We start from the raw sequence: 19,291 nt of genomic DNA, 5'->3' as shown, positions 1-19,291 counted from the left end.
GTGGCCCATGACTTATTAGATTAAAAATGATTTAAAAAAAGGCAACAAAAAAAAGGGCCTATTAGAGAGATATCATGCCTTTCGATCATCATTAATCGCCCCATAACAGGAATTGAGCGGAGTACAAGTAGGCAATTTAAGATCAGCCATGCAATCGACTTTCCATCAAAGAACTCTACCAAGAGCCTATGATCTAGTTAACTGTTAAGGTTGTTCACTCAAAGCGTGAGAGAAATGGGCTTATATAAAGGAAGGAATTGAAAGCTGCGTTTGGGTTCTCAAACAGCATTTGTGAAGCACGGCCAACAAAACAAAACAGTCCAAAGCCGGCACTAGCAATGTTCTTTTTGTGAAAAGAAATGGGCTTTGTAAAGGATGGGATTGAAGTTAAGCTTTTAAGTTTTTGGATTCTCAAACAGCAATTGCTAAGTCTGCCAATAGAGTAAATTGTCCAAAGCCAGCACTTACATTACAATGTTCTTCTTGTGAAAGGGAAAACTTACCCAATCAGCATATATTATTATAACAATTTTTTTTTATTACTTAGATTTGCCCGGACAAGAGTCTAATCAAGAAGGTTTCTCAAAATTAAAGTAGAATAGTCCATTTATTTAGAAAGATAAAATCTTTAACCAGGATGTTACAATTCATTGTAGAACTAGATCAAAGGTTCAGATTACAACAATTTTGTCTACATATTTCACCACTGCCTTTCATCCCATTCTTTTGCGCATATCACTACAAAGCTTTTGATTTATTTATATAGCTAATACATGCTAAATAGAACTTCAATTTCAAAAGGCTCCATACACAACAATGGGGCTCCTCACTTGGAATGTACCATCATCCCATATTAAAGAAGCAGAGACTATTTGTTTTTGTATTGTTCCTTCAATTGTGAGCGCAAACGATAGCTTTTGTTTGAGAGATGTGAATGATAGAACACTAGGGTTCACTTTGATACTAAGTCCATGTGGGGAGGTCACGATAGCTTTATACATAGATGTTGATGATCCAACATTGGTGACGGTCCGATTGAAAACATGACTTATTGAATTCGAGGGTGGTGTGGATAGAGCAAAAGAAGGATAGTTTAAATCCAAACTTTTTTCATCAGTTTCTTTAGAACAGCTACTTTTGTCCCCAGTAACATATTGTAATAACTTGGTATTATATCCTTGTGTACACAAAAATTTTATGTAGTCAAGTGCATCAATATCATATACTAAGCCAGGATTTGGAGCCTTAAGGGGATTAATATTGCCTGCACCATATGCAAATTCAGCATCGGGGTTCTTTTCAGCACTCATGGGATTAGCTGCAAGTTATACACAAAATTGGAGTGAGTTGAAAATGATTAAAGATTATGGTCTACATCAAAATTGAGTAATGCTAGGAGAACAATATTTTTTAGAACTATTGTTTCACATAAAATTGAAGTAATATCATTTACACTTATGTTCATCACTAACAAGCACAATGTTGTCTTTACACTTATTGATTAAAATTACCAAGATGGGAGATTGTATAAGGTTATTACCAGTAGTCATAAGAGCAGATCTAATAGAGGTTGGTGACCATGTAGGGTGAAATGATTTGATGTACGCAGCTACTGCTGTAGCATGTGGGCAAGACATTGATGTCCCTGAGATTATATTATATGACCTTGATCTCTTATCCACATCAACATCGGAAATTGGGGAAATTGGAGACCATGCAGCGAGAATGTTAACTCCAGGAGCAGCTAAATCCGGCTACAACAACCCAAAATCATGATAAAGGTACCGATGAAATAAATAGTGCAAGAGCGCAAATGTAAATAAAATTATTAGTAAGGCACAAAAGTTCAATTTAATTCCTTAGAAACTAAACCTTACTTTCCCCAATTAAATTCAATCACGTGACATGCACATTTTATACAACATTGATCAATGTTGTTACATGGTTAAATTTATTGGAGAACTTAAGGTATAACATCTTACGAGGAATTTTAACTAAGTTTTTATTATTAGCTAGCTGATTATTAGAAAAAATTGAAGAAAGATTAATAGCAAGTTACCTTGAGAATGTTGTGTGCAGCTGGATTTGGGCCTCTTGATGAGAAGGGGGCTATGTAAGGGGCCAATGTATCTTTGCTTTCATTACTCCTAAGAATAGTCGCAGTTGGGCTCCTGTAAATTGTGGATGTTTATTAGGAACTTAGGATTAGTATGTCTTGTGAAGTCCTTAATTGTCTAAGGTATTTTAGATTAATACCTTGTCGAATTTAGGTACGTGCGAATCTTGCCACCATTCTCAAAGCTAAGGTAAGATGCAGGCAAGGGAAAAGCCATGGTTTGAGAATTGGGGTCTCGGCCTTGCATCACAGCACCAACTGCACCGGCTAAGAATGGCCCAGACCCATCACTCAGGGCATCGCAAAGTACAATTTTACCTCACCAAATTTTGGTCCAGTGAATATTTCTGGCAATACCTTCATTTTTACAAAAAATTTTCCTTTTTTTAACTACCAAGTTGAAGCACAAAAATATTTCAACTGCTAGTTTGATAGAGTTGTGCAGACACAGGTAATAGTTAAACTTATTTTCTTTGTCTATAGCATAGAGTCCATAGAGATTTTTTATTTTTACTTGTCAGTTACGTGGAGTTGAACTCTGATGTGGTGTTTGGTGCATCCCCACTATAAATTATTGGATACATATCATTCTTGAGATTAAATGTATTAATTGAAGTTCCCTACACAGAGAAACAAAATTCTCCAAATTAGTTTAATAGTTTTTTGATAGAAAATTAGTTTAATAGTTTAAATTTTATTGCATACACTTTTTATGCTTGATTATAACATACACTCTACACTTGCGATTCCACACGTTTAAGTTTTGAACCAAAAAAAAAAAGAAAAAAAAAAGGAAATATGAATAAGAAAATCATAAATGAATATTCATAGCACCTTTTCTTTATTTATTAGTGATATCTTTTCTGGGGGACAAGAAGAAATCGTACAGTACAGGGATACAATACACTCTTCTTTTACATAAATTTTAGACTAGCTCATGCGTAAGTTTTAATTAGCTCAACTAATAAAGTCTTAAATAGTTGTATAAGAGATTTGAGGTTCAATTCCTACCTACACCAAAAATTGATTGGTATCTTAGTCTGATGATAAAAAGTTATTATCAGGAGCGAACACCATAGATTAAACCTCTTTCCAAAAAAAAAAAATTTTGAGACTCATGTATGAAGACATACTATCTTTATGTGAAAGCAAGGCTTAGTAAAAAAAATTTTGAGACTCATATATGAAGACATATTATCTTTATGTGAATGCAAGGCTTAGTAAATCAAATGCACTGGATAATTTCACCCAAAAACAAGGGAGTGTAGATTTTAATTAATTACCTCTTAGATCATTCAGCAATAAAATAAAATAAAATAAAATAATAATAATAATAATACCTCATAGATTTTGTTGTTGCCTAATTGGACCTCAGTGGAGAACTTTCGATCAATGGTGCTTGCAGCTACAGAAAGAGACCATGGGGAGAAGTTTGAGATGCTTGCTGGATCAGGACCCAGTTACCAGCAGAAGCGGATGTCAATATTCCATTTCTCATAGCATGAAATGCTCCAATGGCAATTGGATCTGTGAAATAGTTCTTAGGATACCGGCCTCCAATGGAAATAGATATAATGTCAACCCCATCAGCGATGGCATCATCAAATGCTGCAAGAATGTCAGCATCAAAACACCCATTCAACCAACACACTTTGTACATGGCAATTCGTGCCGATGGAACACCTCCTCGTGCCGTTCCCAACCCAAACCCTTCTAGGCTTGCCATGCTAACTATTTTCCCAGCTGCTGTTGATGCAACACGTGTCCCACGGCCATCCGAATCTCTTGGAGATTTAATATCTTCTTCTTCAAATATTCCATTGCTTCGGTAATATTTTGCTCCAATGATTTTACTGCATTAAGTGTCACAATATTTCTTATTTATTATTTTTTGTTAAAATTCAATTTAATCTATTGACTTTTGTTTCAATGACAAAATTTAGTTACAAAATTAGTTGTAATTTAAAATTATAAATTTACTTAATAAAATAAATATTATTACATATATTGAAAATCTAATTGTTAAATTATATGTTCTTTATGCTCTTAATATACATGTTAAATTTTGTGTCAATCGGATATTACTTACTATGTGATCTATATGCTTATATTTTATGCATAATTTTAAACTACAAAAACTTGCAATTTAAACAATTTATTAATGCCATAACTATTGATCTTTAATTTTTTAGAAATTTTGCAAGCATTGAGGATATAAGAAAAATATGTAATCTAATAGTGGATTTATCAAAATTCACTTCAAGTAAAAAGATATTAAGTAAGGTTATAACCTTAGGCTACAAACTTACTTAATAAAATAAATATTACTATATATTTTGAAAATCTAACCGTTAAATTACATGTTTTTTATGCTCTTAATATACATGTCAAATTAGTATATTTTAGTATTTTTCAGTAAAAACCTAAATATGTTGATGCCAAACACATACTCCCCTTCACTTTTAGTTCAATTGTCAAATTAGTTTTTAAATTTTATTTTTTGTCAATTTAGTCCCTTACTTCATAAAATTTGTTAGCAAATGATGCCATTTAAGCATTATTTTCATTAAAAATATAATTGAAAATATTCAGAGACGTTTCATTTTATAGATTTCATTGTTTAATGAGTATTATATATATTTTTAAAATAAAAAATATACAAACGACTTCATTTGCTAGGGATTTTATCATTGATAAAGCTTAAACCTTAACAACTAATTTAAAAATGAAAGTAAATAAAGCTAGTGATCAAATTGAATTTTGACCTTGCTTTTCACTCCTAATTTCAATGTAAGTGTGAATGAAGTGCACCAGTGAACCTGTTGATAACAAAATACCATTGGTTGGATGTTAGAGATATACTTGTTGCAAGTGAAATTGGTTAAGCCTTTACAAGTGCCCTTCCATTTGCGAGGTGGTGGACCAAATCCTTTGTCTCTAAAGCTATCAGCCTCTGGCCAAATTCCTGAGTCCAGAACACCGATAATGATGTGGCTTTCGATTGTTGTTCTATCCACTTGCTTTGGGAAGCCAATGAAGTCCCATGACCTTGTTGTATGTAGCTCATTTTGTTTGTTAGGGAACACTGACACTACGCCATCCATTGCTACATATTCATTGTTACAACACTTTGTTATGGATTGTCACAATCTTTCTCTTTGTGTGTGTGGGGGGGGGGGGGGGGGGGGGGGGGGGGGGGGGGGTGGGCGGCTGCCATTTTTTGGGCTTCCTGCTCAGTTAGCTCCACTCCAAATCCATGGAAACTCCTCTTGTAGCTATAGAGTAAAGATTCTGGTCCAATATGACTGCATGCAGGCATATTCATTTAAAAGGTTAAATGTGTAGAGGCAGTTCAATTCAGGCAAGGTATTCTTCCTTGTTCTCTTGAAAAAGAACAGTAAAGAATTGGCCTCTCTTTTCTTCAAATTTAATACTTCCATTTGGGTAGTTAAAAAATAGTTTTTTTACACGCACACAAAGAGAGAGAGAGAGAGAGAGAGAGAGGTGAACCATATTTAGGATATTGAATTCTTCAATATGCTTTGCACTGACTAGAATCTATTTCATAGTAAAGATTAATACTTAATAGTTAACATTGATAAAGCTTAATAGAGGAAGTAACTAATGAACCATCAATCGCATGATCATAACAAGTCACATCAATTATAATGTTGACTTAACAATTGAAAGGCCAATTTGGCTTTCCTTTAAAAAAAATATATATTTTAAAGGCCACCTTGGCATTTAAAAAGGTAAACTTAGCAAATCTATTACTGGTTAACCATCAAGTCCATATACACCCTCCTCAGTCTTCACCCATATCATCGTCATCATTAGTGCCTCCTAATCCATGTTAGATATTCACAGAAATGTTATCCTCAAGTTCTCACACTCATTCTTTTATTGACACAGTCTTTACATTATTGTGCATTCACCACCACCAATTCCTTGTATTAAGAAAAAACTAACAAAGTATTTGGAATTTTATAAAACAGAAAAAAAAATGGGGATGGAATAGAATAACACTATATTTAAAAGTTTATTAAAAAGGGGGGGGTTGGAATAGAATGGAATAAATATGGTATATTTTTGTGTGTGTGTGTGTGTGTGTGTTTTTTTAAATAATTCAAATATAATGGGATCTAAATTATGGATGTCTATTTTGGAAACACTAATAACAGGTGCTAACTAGGTAAACTATAAGATTCTTTGCATTTTTTTTTTTTTTGCGTTTGGGAGTTTATAATAGAAATAAAAATGTAATTACTAATATGCCATTCCCTTCTATTTATCTTTTTTAAAGCATGAATAAAATTGGTATTCCGCCTTCGTTTCATTAAACCATTGCATTCCATAAATATTTAGAAGGGAATAAAATGAGCAATCCCTCAAAACCATTGCATTCCATAAACATCTCTCAAAAACCCACTTAAAAAAAAAAGTATTTTACATTCTTTTCCTTTCTTCCAAATGAATCTAATTTTACTTATTATTTGGTAACTCATAAAACTATCTACTTGTATTATTTAAAAAGTCACATGATCTAATAAATAGTTCATGTTACTAAAAATACATGTTGACAATTTTAAATTGTCACATAGTAAGTTGGAGGAATTTTTCTTTAGAGGTGGTATAGTTTTGGAACATTATGATGGCAAGTTGTAATGGACTTGTTGAGCTGATTTTGGGCTGCCTTTAATAATTGAGCCAGCACTTTTAATTGACGTGGCTTGTTATTATTGGGACATTTTAGGGAATATGCTCCGATCGATATAGTGTCATAGGGAGAATATCACTTATAATTGGTGAATATGTAATCCCTACTATAGGGGCACAATTTAGTAACCAAGTTCTTGCTATCACAAGCCTTGGTCCAAAAAGCCCAACACAATGAATTCTTGTAGAGTATGGGCTAAAGAACTCGGCTTAAGCAAGTTTAAACGGGCGGTTTCATGGGTTAAGGGAATACACGAACAAGAACAAATGCTATTGTGTTGAAAAGTCACCCGGAATGATAGAGCTAAAAACTTGGTTAATAGATACAAATCAATGCAGTCAGACTTCTCTACAGTCTTCTCTCTTTTCTTCTCGTCCCCTTCTCTTGGGGGACTTTTACATATTATATAGGCCCTTTCTAATCATCTAGGCTTTACACTTGTTGATCATCCAAACCCCCACTTGAGCACCTGTCCCATCAGACACCCTTCTCAGTTCTTTGTGAGTCATGGTAGTCAAGGTAGCACTGTTCAGGGGTCTTCTCCTCATTAATACGGTCAGGAGAGTAGTTGTAATGCATTTAATGTGGTGGTGGCAGTCTTTGCTGAGATATTTCGGGTTTCCTTCCATTTTATGTATTTGGAAGATGGACTATAGTGGCTTGGATGTACCTTTGCTCCGGATTTTACAGTATCCGAGGAGAAATTACTCCTCAGACATGTTCTCTTTGCCCCAGTGGGCCTGAATAAGGATTGTTTGGGCCACGCTGACTCCTCAGACGGGCCTAGGGCCCAGCCAGCATGTTATTTTGGGCCAGTCCCCACAATAGCCCCTCAAAACTCCGGTTTTTGATCTCCTTCCGAGAAGAAAAGCGGGGTTTTGACATTACAAAGGATGTAATTAATTTGCTCCTGATTCACACGTGTGGGGGCAGTTACTTTTGACGCGTTACAATTTACGAGGCGCGGCTATTTACTCCAGGCGGCTTCATGTCCCCCTTATCTAACGGCGCGGCGCAGATCTAACGGCTGACATTCATCCCCGAGTTCTTGAGTGGGAGCGATTCCCTTTTTCCCCCTTGCTATATAAAGCCTTAAGGAGACTTGTTCTTCTTTTCATTCACCAGCATATAAGAAGTTTAAAGAACTCCGGAGAACTCCAGTGCCCAGAAATCCACGAATACTCTCGACCTTCGGATTTCTGTAACTATTTCTGTGAGGCGTCCTTCCCTGAAGAGATTTCTAGAGATTGTCGCAGGGACACCCGTAAGTTCCACTCGCTTCGTTGCTTCAAATTTCTCCTCGGCTTTCAATTTTCACTTCGGCTTTCTCTCCGTCCCTCCAGTTTAACTTAGATGGGTAGATTCAAGGATCTAGTAGATACTCCGACTGCCATGGAGGCTTTTAGGGCAAAATATCATATCCCACCGGGTGTGGTTCTGCAGTACTGTCCCCCAGAAGGAGTATTAACAGATAAAGACGTGGGTCAAGTCGTCATTCCCATGATTGCTTTTATAGAAGGAAGAATGACACTTCCCATGCGTAGGATTACCTGGGACTACTTGTTCCACCATAGGTTGACACCGCATCAGTGCGCTCCAAATATGTTCAGGATATTCGGCAGCATAGATGTCCTGAATAAGCAGATGGGTCTAGGCCTTACCTGGCACGATGTGGTTCATCTGTACCAGTGCCACTACCTCGAGAAGGGGGGGTATTATCTTAAATCTCGGTCCGAGGTCGTTAGGCTAATCTCCTGCCTCCCCATATCCAATAAGACTATGAAGGATGATTTCCTCATTGCCTTAGGAGAGTGGAGTGATGGTTTTCATTGTCCAACTCGGGCAAGAAATCCAGGTACGGCGCCTCTAGGGCCAATCCTTTAGGGAGGGGGCTTAGCTCTTTAGATTCATTCCCTTTTTTTTTTTTTTTTTTTTGCTTAAGAATCAAAAATTTTATAACTTAACCATAATTTTCTCCTCGGCTATTTTGCAGATAGAGCTCAAGTTGCTCCTCGGCTGAGTCACGTAAACGTTCCGGCCTTGAACTATCTTTTGAGGTCAGAAATCTACATTAACGAGGACGGGCAACTACGCGCGGCTCATCTGGTTTTGGGCTACCAACCCCTAACCCGCGCCTTCCAAGACATTGGCCACGCCATAAGAGCTGGTAGTCCAAGGTTAGCTGGGATCGATGTGTCCAAGCCCAAGTTTTTAGCCCGAAACGATCTCAGGCCAGTCATTTTGCCCCGCGTTCAAAATCCTCCACCAGTTGCGTAATTGCCTCCACCAGATAATCTCGAGGTTGCCGCCCAAGCTGAAGAGGAAGCTGAAACATCTCGTCTTTCTCTAGAGGAGGAGATAGACGAGTTCTACTTCGAAGAAGATATTCCCAAAGCTCCTCTGATTGAGCTTTCAGATCCTGAGGGAGAGCAGGATCGAAATTCTGTGGTTAGCGCCCCAATTATTATAGCCTGCTCGGAAGACTCCTCAGACGACGAGGTAGATAATATGGCTTCCAATAAAGAAAAAAGCCTACGAGAGTTGATGGCCTCCCGAGGCAAGGGTCAATCATCAAAGGCGCCATCTCAGTCGCAGACCCCTGTTCTTCCTCCTGTTGCTCCTCAACTTCCTTCTGATCTCGGCCTAAAGGTTAACCCGAACCTGAAGAAGAAAAGGCCAGTTGAAACCCTTGAGGAAGGCGAGGTGGGCCCCCGCCAGGGCAAGCAGCAAAAAACCACCCGGGAGCAGAAGAATAAAAGGGCTCTCTCCGTAGAAAGTCGGGAGGAAGAGAACCAGGCTGAAGTGCGTGTTAATCCGCGCACTTGGAGCCCGAAGCTCGAGGTAGACGGGGTCGCCATTCCTTATATTGCCTCGGTCCGAGAATAAAATAGGGGCCGAGCAGGATATATAGCTGAGGCCTTAGAGCAGCCAGTGCTCCTTCCCCGGGACATGGAGGCCTACAGGCGATTCTCTTAGCCTGAGCTCTTTCTATCCCTCAAGAGGGACCTTGCAATGGTAAAGTGACTCTTCTAACCTTTGATAAAATCATTAGACCATGTCACATTCTAAGATATCGTTTTGTTGTTTTGTGGGCAGATTACTCAACAAGTGTTTGTGGCCGAGGAGTACTGCCGCAACAATCGCAATTTGGCTGAAGCTGAGGCTCAGTCTCATGCTGAGGTGGAGAAATCTGTAGGGTCCCTTAAGCAGGAGAATTTTGAACTTTCGGAGAAGTTCAAAGAGGCGAAGAAAGGCCACAAGAGCGCTCTGGCTGGACTGAAGAACGCTGAAACCCAAGCCGAGGACCAGCGCCAAAAATTGTACGTGACCGAGACCAACCTTGCCACTGAAAGGCAAACAGTGCTGGATCTCAAGGCCGCGTTACAGAAAGCTGTGGAGGAGGTCCGGCTGGCTAAAAAAGAGGCTCAACTAGTTCGGGAAGTAGCCGAGGCTGAAAAGAAGGCTTCTTATCAACTGGGGGCGGAGGAGACTGAAGCCAGGCTTTCCGAGGAGCTACTAAAGCTGTGCAGGGATTATTGCAGCATCTCATCGGCTCATGCCCTTGATGCTGTAGGGATTCCTGCGGACTCGGCCTTAAGGTTGCCTGAGAAGGTCTTTTTTCCCCCTGAGATCCGAGAGATCCCTGATGAAGCAACTGAAGCTGTTGGGCAAGCTATGGTTGTTCCTGATGTCATCCCCCCAGTTGATATTGCTGGGGGATCTAGTCAGGAAGCCTTCCAGGCCAAGGACGCGGTAATAAAGAAGAAAAAGGACCAGGGCAAGGACAAAAGAACCTCCACTAAGGCCAAGGATCCTTCCAAGGAGTCAGTCACCGAAGATCTTAGGGCAGATTCCCAAGCTAAGGATGTTCCCCCTTCTCAGCCAGAGCAAAAAGAGGATCCCCCCGCCGAGGCTTAGTTCCTAGGTTTTTCTTACTGTTTTTTTTTTTTGAAAAATGGGATTTGTCTTATATTTTGTTCTTTGTAAAGACTTCCCTTTGTACTACACTTGGCTTATTAATATAGAATGTTCTTTTTCCCATTTCTCTTTTTGTATTTACGACTGATATTGATATAATTTCATTACTTTGTTCAAAGTTAACGCTATTGTTCCTCTAGTTGATATTTGCAACAATCCTTAAGATTTTATCAATATAAACAAATGAGAAAGGGCAGTGCCATGCGGCAAACTTAGAACAATAGATGCTATTATACAAAACTACGAACGTACCTTAAAATTGCACAGGAGTCCTGAGTTGTTAATTTCCCCTAAGCCTGTGGTCCGAGGAGCCATGCATGACTTAGGTTCTATTTAAAACTTAGATAGATGCCGTAAGTTGTTAATTTCCCCTAAGTCTGTGGTCCGAGGGGCCATGCAGGACTTAGGTTCCGTTTAAAACTTAGATAGATGTCGTAAGTTGTTAATTTCCCCTAAGTCTGTGGTCCGAGGAGCCATGCAAGACTTAGGTTTTGTTAACACTTAGATAGATGTCGTAAGTTGTTAATTTCCCCTAAGTCTGTGATCCGAGGGGTCATGCAGGACTTAGGTTCTGTTTAACACTTAAATGCCGTAAGTTGTTAATTTCCCCTAAGTCTGTGGTCCGAGGGGCCATGCAGGACTTAGGTTCTGTTTAAAACTTAGATAGATGCTGTAAGTTGTTAATTTCCTTTAACTATATGGTCCGAGGAGCCATGCAAGACTTAGGTTCTGTTTAAAACTTAGATAGATGTCGTAAGTTGTTAATTTCCCCTAAGTCTGTGATCCGAGGGGTCATGCAGGACTTAGGTTCTGTTTAACACTTAGATGCCGTAAGTTGTTAATTTCCCCTAAGTCTGTGGTCCGAGGGGCCATGCAGGACTTAAGTTCTGTTTAAAACTTAGATAGATGCTGTAAGTTGTTAATTTCCTTTAACTCTGTAATCCGAGGGGCCATGCAGGACTTAGGTTCTGTTTAAAACTTAGATAGATGCAAGTTATTAATTTCCCCTAAGTTTGTGGTCCGAGGAGCCATGCAGGACTTAGGTTCTGTTTAACACTTAGATGCCATAAGTTGTTAATTTCCCCTAAGTCTGTGGTCCGAGGGGCCATGCAGGACTTATGTTTTGTTTAAAACTTAGATAGATGCCGTAAGTTGTTAATTTCCCCTAAGTCTGTGGTCTAAGGAGTCATGCAGGACTTAGGTTCTGTTTAAAACTTAGATAGATGTCCTAAGTTGTTAATTTCCCCTAAGTCTGTGATCCGAGGGGCCATGCAGGATTTAGGTTCTGTTTAAAACTTAGATAGATGCCGTAAGTTGTTAATTTCCCTTAAGTCTGTGGTCTGAGGAGCCATGCAGGACTTAGGTTCTGTTTAAAACTTAGATAGATGTCCTAAATTGTTAATTTCCCCTAAGTCTGTGGTCCGAGGGGTTGACCACTCAAACCCTTTCCACTTATTTATTAAGAGGTAAAAAGGTCGGCATCAGTCTGCAAATCGTGATATGAACCGGTTCAACGCTGCAATCATGCCAGTGAGTTTCTGCACTTCTTTCAGATTCCGAGGAGCCTGTAGGCTATTAATCGCTTTGATTTGATCTGGGCTTACCTCTATTTCTCTGTGAGTTACCATATAGCCTAGGAATTTCCCAGATCCGACCCCAAATGAATACTTGGAAGCATTGAGCCGCAACTTATGCTCCCTTAAGATGCCAAAGATGATCTCCAGGTCTTTCACATGCTCGGACACCACCTTACTTTTTACCACCATATCGTCTATGTAGACTTTAATAACCTTGCCTAGTTGAGGTTCGAACATTCTGGTCATCATCCTTTGATAGGTTGACCTTACGTTCTTTAGTCCAAAAGGCATCACCTTATAGTGGTAGTTTCCGACGGGTGTCATGAACGCCGTTTTCTCTTAATCCTCTAGTGCCAGTGGTATCTGATGATAACCCTAGAAGGCATCCAGGAAGCTCATTCGAGGGTGGCCTACAGTCGCATCTACCAAACGGTCAATTCGAGGTAACGGGAATGGGTCTTTCGGGCATGCCTTGTTCAAGTCTGTGAAGTCCACGTAAACTAGCCACTTCCCCGTTTTATTTCTTACCACCATCGTATTTGCCAGCAATTCGGGGTAAAAGACTTCTTTGATAGCCCCTGCCCTTTTCAGCTTCGTCACTTCCTCTCTAACGGCACTGGCATGTTCTTTTGAAGGACGTCGGGGTGGTTGCTTCTTTAGAATGGAAGATGGGTTAACATTCAAGTGGTGACAAATGAGACTAGGGTCAACCCCTGGGGCATCGTAAGCGTCCCATGCAAACACATCAACATTTCTCCTCAGAAACCAGACCAGTTCCTCTTTTTCTTGAGAAGGCAACTCCGAGCCGACCTGGAAAAATCTCTCTAGGTCATTGTCAACGATAAACTTTTCCAAACTTTCACACCTTATCTCCTCGACTGGCCCACTGACTTGCCCTGCCGAGGTGGCTGGTTGCTATAAGTTTTCAGAAGCCGAGGACTCGGCCTTGGACCGACGTGAGATGGTGACCACCATACACTGCCTAGCCATGGCCTGATCTCCACGAATCTCTTCCACTTAGCCTCTGGACGAGTATTTTACCTTTTGGTGAAGTGTGGAAGATACAGCTTCTAGGGCATGGATCTATGGCCTTGCTACTATCGCTGTGTAGGGCGAGTAGACATCGATTACGATAAAGTCCACCTCCACCACCTCTGACCCAGTCTGTATGGGTAATCTGATCTGTCCTTTTAGTACAACTGTCTTCCCTTCGAAGCTGATAAGGGGAGAGTCATAAGTCGTCAAATTCTCCGGCCTTAAGTTTAGCCCCTTGTATAGATCAGGGTACATTACCTCTACCGCGCTGCCTGGGTCTAACAGTACCCTCTTCACATCGAAACCTCCGATTCTCAGCGTAACTACTAAGGTATCGTTGTGAGGTTGGATAATTCCCCTCTTATCTTCGTCCGAGAATCCTAATATTAAAAAGCTTCCCTTTTTAGACCTTTTACATTCTCTTTCCCTGTCCTCGGCAGAGAGCCGAGCCACGGACAGCACCTTAGAAGGAAATGAGCCAGTTCTTCCTGGAGCGACGAGGATGACGTGTATCGTCCCCGTGGGAGGTCTTAATGATACATCTTTTTGAGGCTCTTACATTGCTTGGCCTAGATGACCGCTTGAGGGGTGCAAAAGGTGACGTAACTTTCCTTCTCGGACCAGCTGATCTAGGTGGTTCCATAGATTCCTATAATCCTCAGTGGCATGCCCATGGTCCTGATGATAGTGGCAATACAGGTTTTGGTTGCGTTTCGAAGGGTCCCCAGCCATTTTTCCTGGCCATCTGAAGAAGGGTTCGTTCTTGACTTTCTCCAGAACTTGCTGTACTGGCTCTCTGAACACGGCATTAACCATTTGCATGTTGCCTTGTCCAGCTTGTCTTGAAAAATCTCTCCTCGGCTGGTTATGGTTATATCGTTCTGACCTGAAATCATTCCCTTTGGGGGGAATGATCTTCTTCTTTCCTTTTCCTTGTAGCTGATCTTCTTCCACCCTTTTGTACTTGTCAATCCTATCCATCAACTGATGAACGTTGGCAACGGGTTTACCAGTGAGAGATTTCCTTAAGTCATGCTCGGTGGGGAGACCGCTTTTGAATGTGCTGATAGTGACATCATCGTGGTTCTCGTCCAACTCGTTATACATCTCCCAATACCTATCCGAATACAACTTTAGGGTCTCTCCCTTGCGCATGGACAAGGACAACAACGAACTTAGGGGTTGAGGGACTCTGCTATTTGTAATAAAGTGAGAACAAAAAGCCTGAGTGAGCTGCTTATAGAAGCCTATGGAATTTGTCTTCAAGCTGTTGAACCATCTCATCACCATTGGCCCCAAGCTGGACGGGAAAACTTTGCACATCAGGGCCTCATTTTGGGAGTAGATGGCTATTCTTTGGTTAAACTGGCTCACGTACTCCACCGGGTCTGCTCGGCCGTTGTAGATGGCAAACGTTGGTTGATTAAAACGTCGGGGTAATTTAGCCCCTTCGATCCTGTGCACGAAGGGTGATCTGGAGATCTGATCCAATGCCTTGTTCATGGCGTCATTACCCAATCCCTTGCTAGATGGGCTCTTATACCTTCGTGCAGGGTGCCCCTCCTTCTCGTAAGAAAAATTTTCGCTCGGGGGAGTTCTCGACCTCTGTCTGTAGCTGACGTCCTCCTCCTCATTAGAGGATGCATCTAAACTGGAGGGAGATTGCTTTCGCGGTGCATGAAGCAGCTTTCTTTTCAGGTCTTCTATTTCTCGTTGCATGGCCTGATGATCATTTCGCCTTCGAGATGCACAACTACCTATTTGGGTACAGCTTTGGCTGGTCTGGGTAGTATGTACGCTTCCCTCATGATTCCCTCCATTGCCTAGATTTGTTCCCGAGTTGGGAGGATTATTTTGCTGTTGAGAGCCAACAGGTTCCGTTAGTTGAGGGTCAGCTTGGTGGGGATTCTCCTGGTGTGGACCTGATTCTGCCATGCCTAACCGTCGTACTTGCCAACACTTAAGTTCTTCCCACAAACGGTGCCAATTGTAGGGGCACAATTTAGTAACCAAGTTCTTGCTGTCACAAGCCTTAGTCCAAAAAGCCCAACATAATGAATTCTTGTAGAGTATGGGTTAAAGAACTCGGCTTAAGCAAGTCTAAACGAGCGGTTGCATGAGTTAAGGGAATACACGAACAAGAACAAATGCTATTGTGTTGAAAAGTCACCCAGAATGATAGAGCTAAAAACTTGGTTAATAGATACAGATCAATGCAGTCAGACTTCTCTACAGTCTTCTCTCCTTTCTTCCCGTCCCCTTCTCTTGGGGGACTTTTACATATTATATAGGCCCTTTTTAATCATCTGAGTTTTACACTTGTTGATCATCCAAACTCCCATTTGAGCACCTGTCCCATCAGACACCCCTCTCAGTTTTTTGCAGTATCCGAGGAGAAATTACTCCTCAGACATGTTCTCTTTGCCCCAGTGGGCCTGAATAAGGATTGTTTGGGCCACGCTGACTCCTCGAACGGGCTACGTCCTCGGACGGGCCTAGGGCCCAGCCAGGATGTTATTTTGGGCCGGTCCCCACACCTACAATGTGTTAAGGGTGGCCAATAAAAGGCACAACAATTACAAATTTCAAGTAAACAATTCAAAGCCAAATCAATAAATTACTACTCAAATTAAGCCAAACGCATCTCCTTGTCTCTATAACCAAAAATTCATGATTCTCTCACATCAATAGGAATTATTTGTCACTAAACATCCATGACTTTACCTTCACATTATTAAGCCATGGCACTCTTCATAACAGAGAATTTTGAATTTCTAATTCCATGTTTTGCGACATGAACTAATCACAATTTGATGTGTCAAGCTTAATTAATAATAAAGACTGAGCCTAATTTAAAAAAAAAAAAAAAAAAAAAGTTTAGGGTTTTTTTTGGGGGGAGGGGGTCATGAGCGACAACGATGATTGGGCCGATTAGAATTAAGGCCTAATTAACTCGTGTCACTGCCTGCCTTTTTAAAAAAAAAAAAAAATTAATTAAGCCACCTCTCTCTCTCTCTCTCATTAATTTCTTTTTCTTTTATGAATTGGAATAGTAACTATGAAATATTTATGTGAATTTATTATTGCATCTGTGTTGGCATGATTTGTGATATTCAATTGGATGGCTGAAATGTAAATCTTACTTTTTCTTTTTTTGAGGAAAAAATGTAAATCAAATCGTACTCGATTGAGACTTCTTTGTACTTGATAAGGAGTTTTTTGGAAAAAGGTGATGATGTTTATAAATTAAAAAAAAAAAAAAAAAAGTAAAATGTAAAACTGACCCTCTAAATTTTTTAAAATTTCATTTCAATCCTCTATCGTTGCTTTTGTTTATTTCAATCCTCTAACTTTCAAATTTATTCAATTAAGACTTTTCCATTAACTTTTGTTATATGTTGTGGTTAATTTTTCAATTTTATAAATTTTTCTTCAATTTTTTTAAATTAAAAAAAATCAATTAATGATTGAAAAATATTTTCCAGATTTTTTTTTTTCAAAAAATTTTAACAAAAGTTAATAGAAATGCCTTAATTAAATAAATTTGAAACTTAAAGGACTGAAATGAACATAAGCAAAGTTAGAGGATTGAAATAAAATCTGAAGAAAATTAAAGAGTCAGTTTTGCATATTAACAACAACAAAAAAAAAAAAAAAGAGTTAAACATCATAATATTTTAAAAACGCAACTAGCCACAATAAAATAAATAAATTTTTCTCAAAATTTTTGAGATATATTTTGCTTCCAAACAAAGGAAAATGTAAGTATCTTATAAAGTCATACTACTTTTATAACCTGCCAATGACTTCTTGTAGCATGTTTGTGTAAAGGGATGATGTGGAAATCTTGTCCCTCCTGTTGCCCATATACACAATATAAGCCTGTACGCACAATATCATATATAGAAGGTAGAAAATATAAAGCATGTTTAATAGTTTACGTCGTCCACATAAAATAGACGGCAAATTTCATGGCTATTAGGCCATTAGTTAGGTTGCTAAACTGGCTTCCATAAAAAATTAATAGAGATCAGCTATAGAAATATTTGCCTTTCGCTCATTCTGAGAAGCTGAGTGACCAATAAGCAGAGTGGAGGCGGCGAGGCTGAGAAGGAGAAGCCATGAAAGACTAGTGGTTTTGCTTGCCATTGGAACAAGATTTCAGCTCAACTGTAACTCCAGCCCTTTCAAAACACTTTTATTCTCATGCAATATTATCCAAATGAGTCAAGTATAGTATTTAAAAAATCAAGAATTTAAGGAAAACTAAAGAGTTTTACCTTAGTTTCTAGAGATGCTGAGCCCAGAGGAAGTGTTCTTAATTTTTACTGTGAGCTAAATGGAAAGCAATTTCCTGAAGGAGGTTGAAGGTGCCTTGAACTGGCATCCAATGATGGGAAAAGGTGGTTGCATAGCCACTTTATATAGCTGTGGAATTGGGAGTGATGTTTGAGAGCTTGGGCTTCAAATTGACCAAAAAATCCTCACTGTTCTGAATGCTGCTATACATTTGAGTTAATCATGTACTAATGCAAAGCAATAATACTACTAATTTTCTAAAACTAAAAATTCTCACATGATACTAAAGTTAGATGAGTTTTCAGCCCCAGAATGTGTGAGATAAATAAGCAACATTAACTTGTAATTTAAATAATAATTAAAGTGTCACAAAAATTCTACTTAAAATATTGACATGTAATTGGAGATTGCACTGGGTTGGGTTTAGTGGGTTTTATGATCTATCCTGATTTTAAAATTAAAGTAAGGTTTGGGAATTTTATTAATGGATTTAGGGTTTATATATTTTAACTCACTACTGTTTGTGAACAATTTAGTTTCTATATATTATACCAAAATAATGTTTTCGTCCTAAAATTTGCATAAAATTTGTTTTTTGTTCTTAAACTTTAAAAATGTCATTTTTTTCATCTTCGTTTAGAGGAATATACATGTATTATGAACTTCTTTTCAGAACCTGAGTTCTTCCCCAAGGTTAGTAAAAAACCTCTCCCGTTTTCAATTGAGGGGAAAATTTTGGGGATTTTTGTTAAGTATTTGGGTTAATTCCTTCGTCAAAAGACAAATAGATAGCTATGAGTTGGTTAGTTATCTAAAATGAGCTCCGAAGATGTGTGTGTGAAATTTGGAACAAGTTGATTTTATTTTTTAATGAAAAAAAAAAACTTTTATCCCCATGAATAACATTGACAAAACATGTGGGGCCAAAAACTACATCTAAAAAAACAACCCCACGGCTATTGAGAGATCACTAATTTGCCAATACATGAGAAGTTATGTTTCCTACCCTATTAGTCTAATTAAAGGAAATTGACTCAAAATGTTCTCACTAAAAAAAACATTTCCTATAGCCGCGTTTTAAAAGTGCAGTTGTAACTCTTAAAAGCATGGCTATTTGTTTATTGTTGAGCTATGAACGCTCTAAATTGTGGATTTATGGACTTGCATAAATAGTAGGTGTGTGTGTGAGAGGGAAAAAAAATATATTCTTGTATTTATTTATTCCCTTTTAATTTTTCTTTTTCAAATTATGGAATCAATTCATTTTGATTCAAGTATGAGTGATTGGAGGAGAAAGATTGTACTTCCGCAGGGAAAGAGTGGCTCTTGTAAGTTGTTTACTTTGTGGACACATTTTTTGGGGTGCTCAAAATACTGGGAAAATTGTTCTTAGGTTGGGTTAGAGAATCTCCAATAAATTAATCAAAGTCATTTTTTGGAGAGTAAACCCAAAAAAATTAGCTCCAATAGATTCTCTAAAAATAAAACTTTTCCAAAATTTTTTTGAAGTTACTACCGTAGTTCTCTTGATCTAGAGAACACTGTAGCAACTCCAAACCATTTTTCTCA

The 19,291-nt window shown here is 38.8% G+C and overlaps 1 pseudogene; it reads right to left on the bottom strand.

Annotated features, from left to right (window-relative positions):
- Positions 1-670: 670 nt before the first annotated feature.
- On the bottom strand, positions 671-17,800 carry LOC115955252 (annotated as a pseudogene).
- Between the last annotated feature and the right edge of the window lie 1,491 nt (positions 17,801-19,291).

Source organism: Quercus lobata, chromosome 8 (assembly GCF_001633185.2).
Source record: "Quercus lobata isolate SW786 chromosome 8, ValleyOak3.0 Primary Assembly, whole genome shotgun sequence".
NCBI classification, from domain to species: domain Eukaryota; kingdom Viridiplantae; phylum Streptophyta; class Magnoliopsida; order Fagales; family Fagaceae; genus Quercus; species Quercus lobata.
Note: the sequence above shows the minus strand (reverse complement) of the source record. Positions and strands in the feature narration are given on the sequence as shown.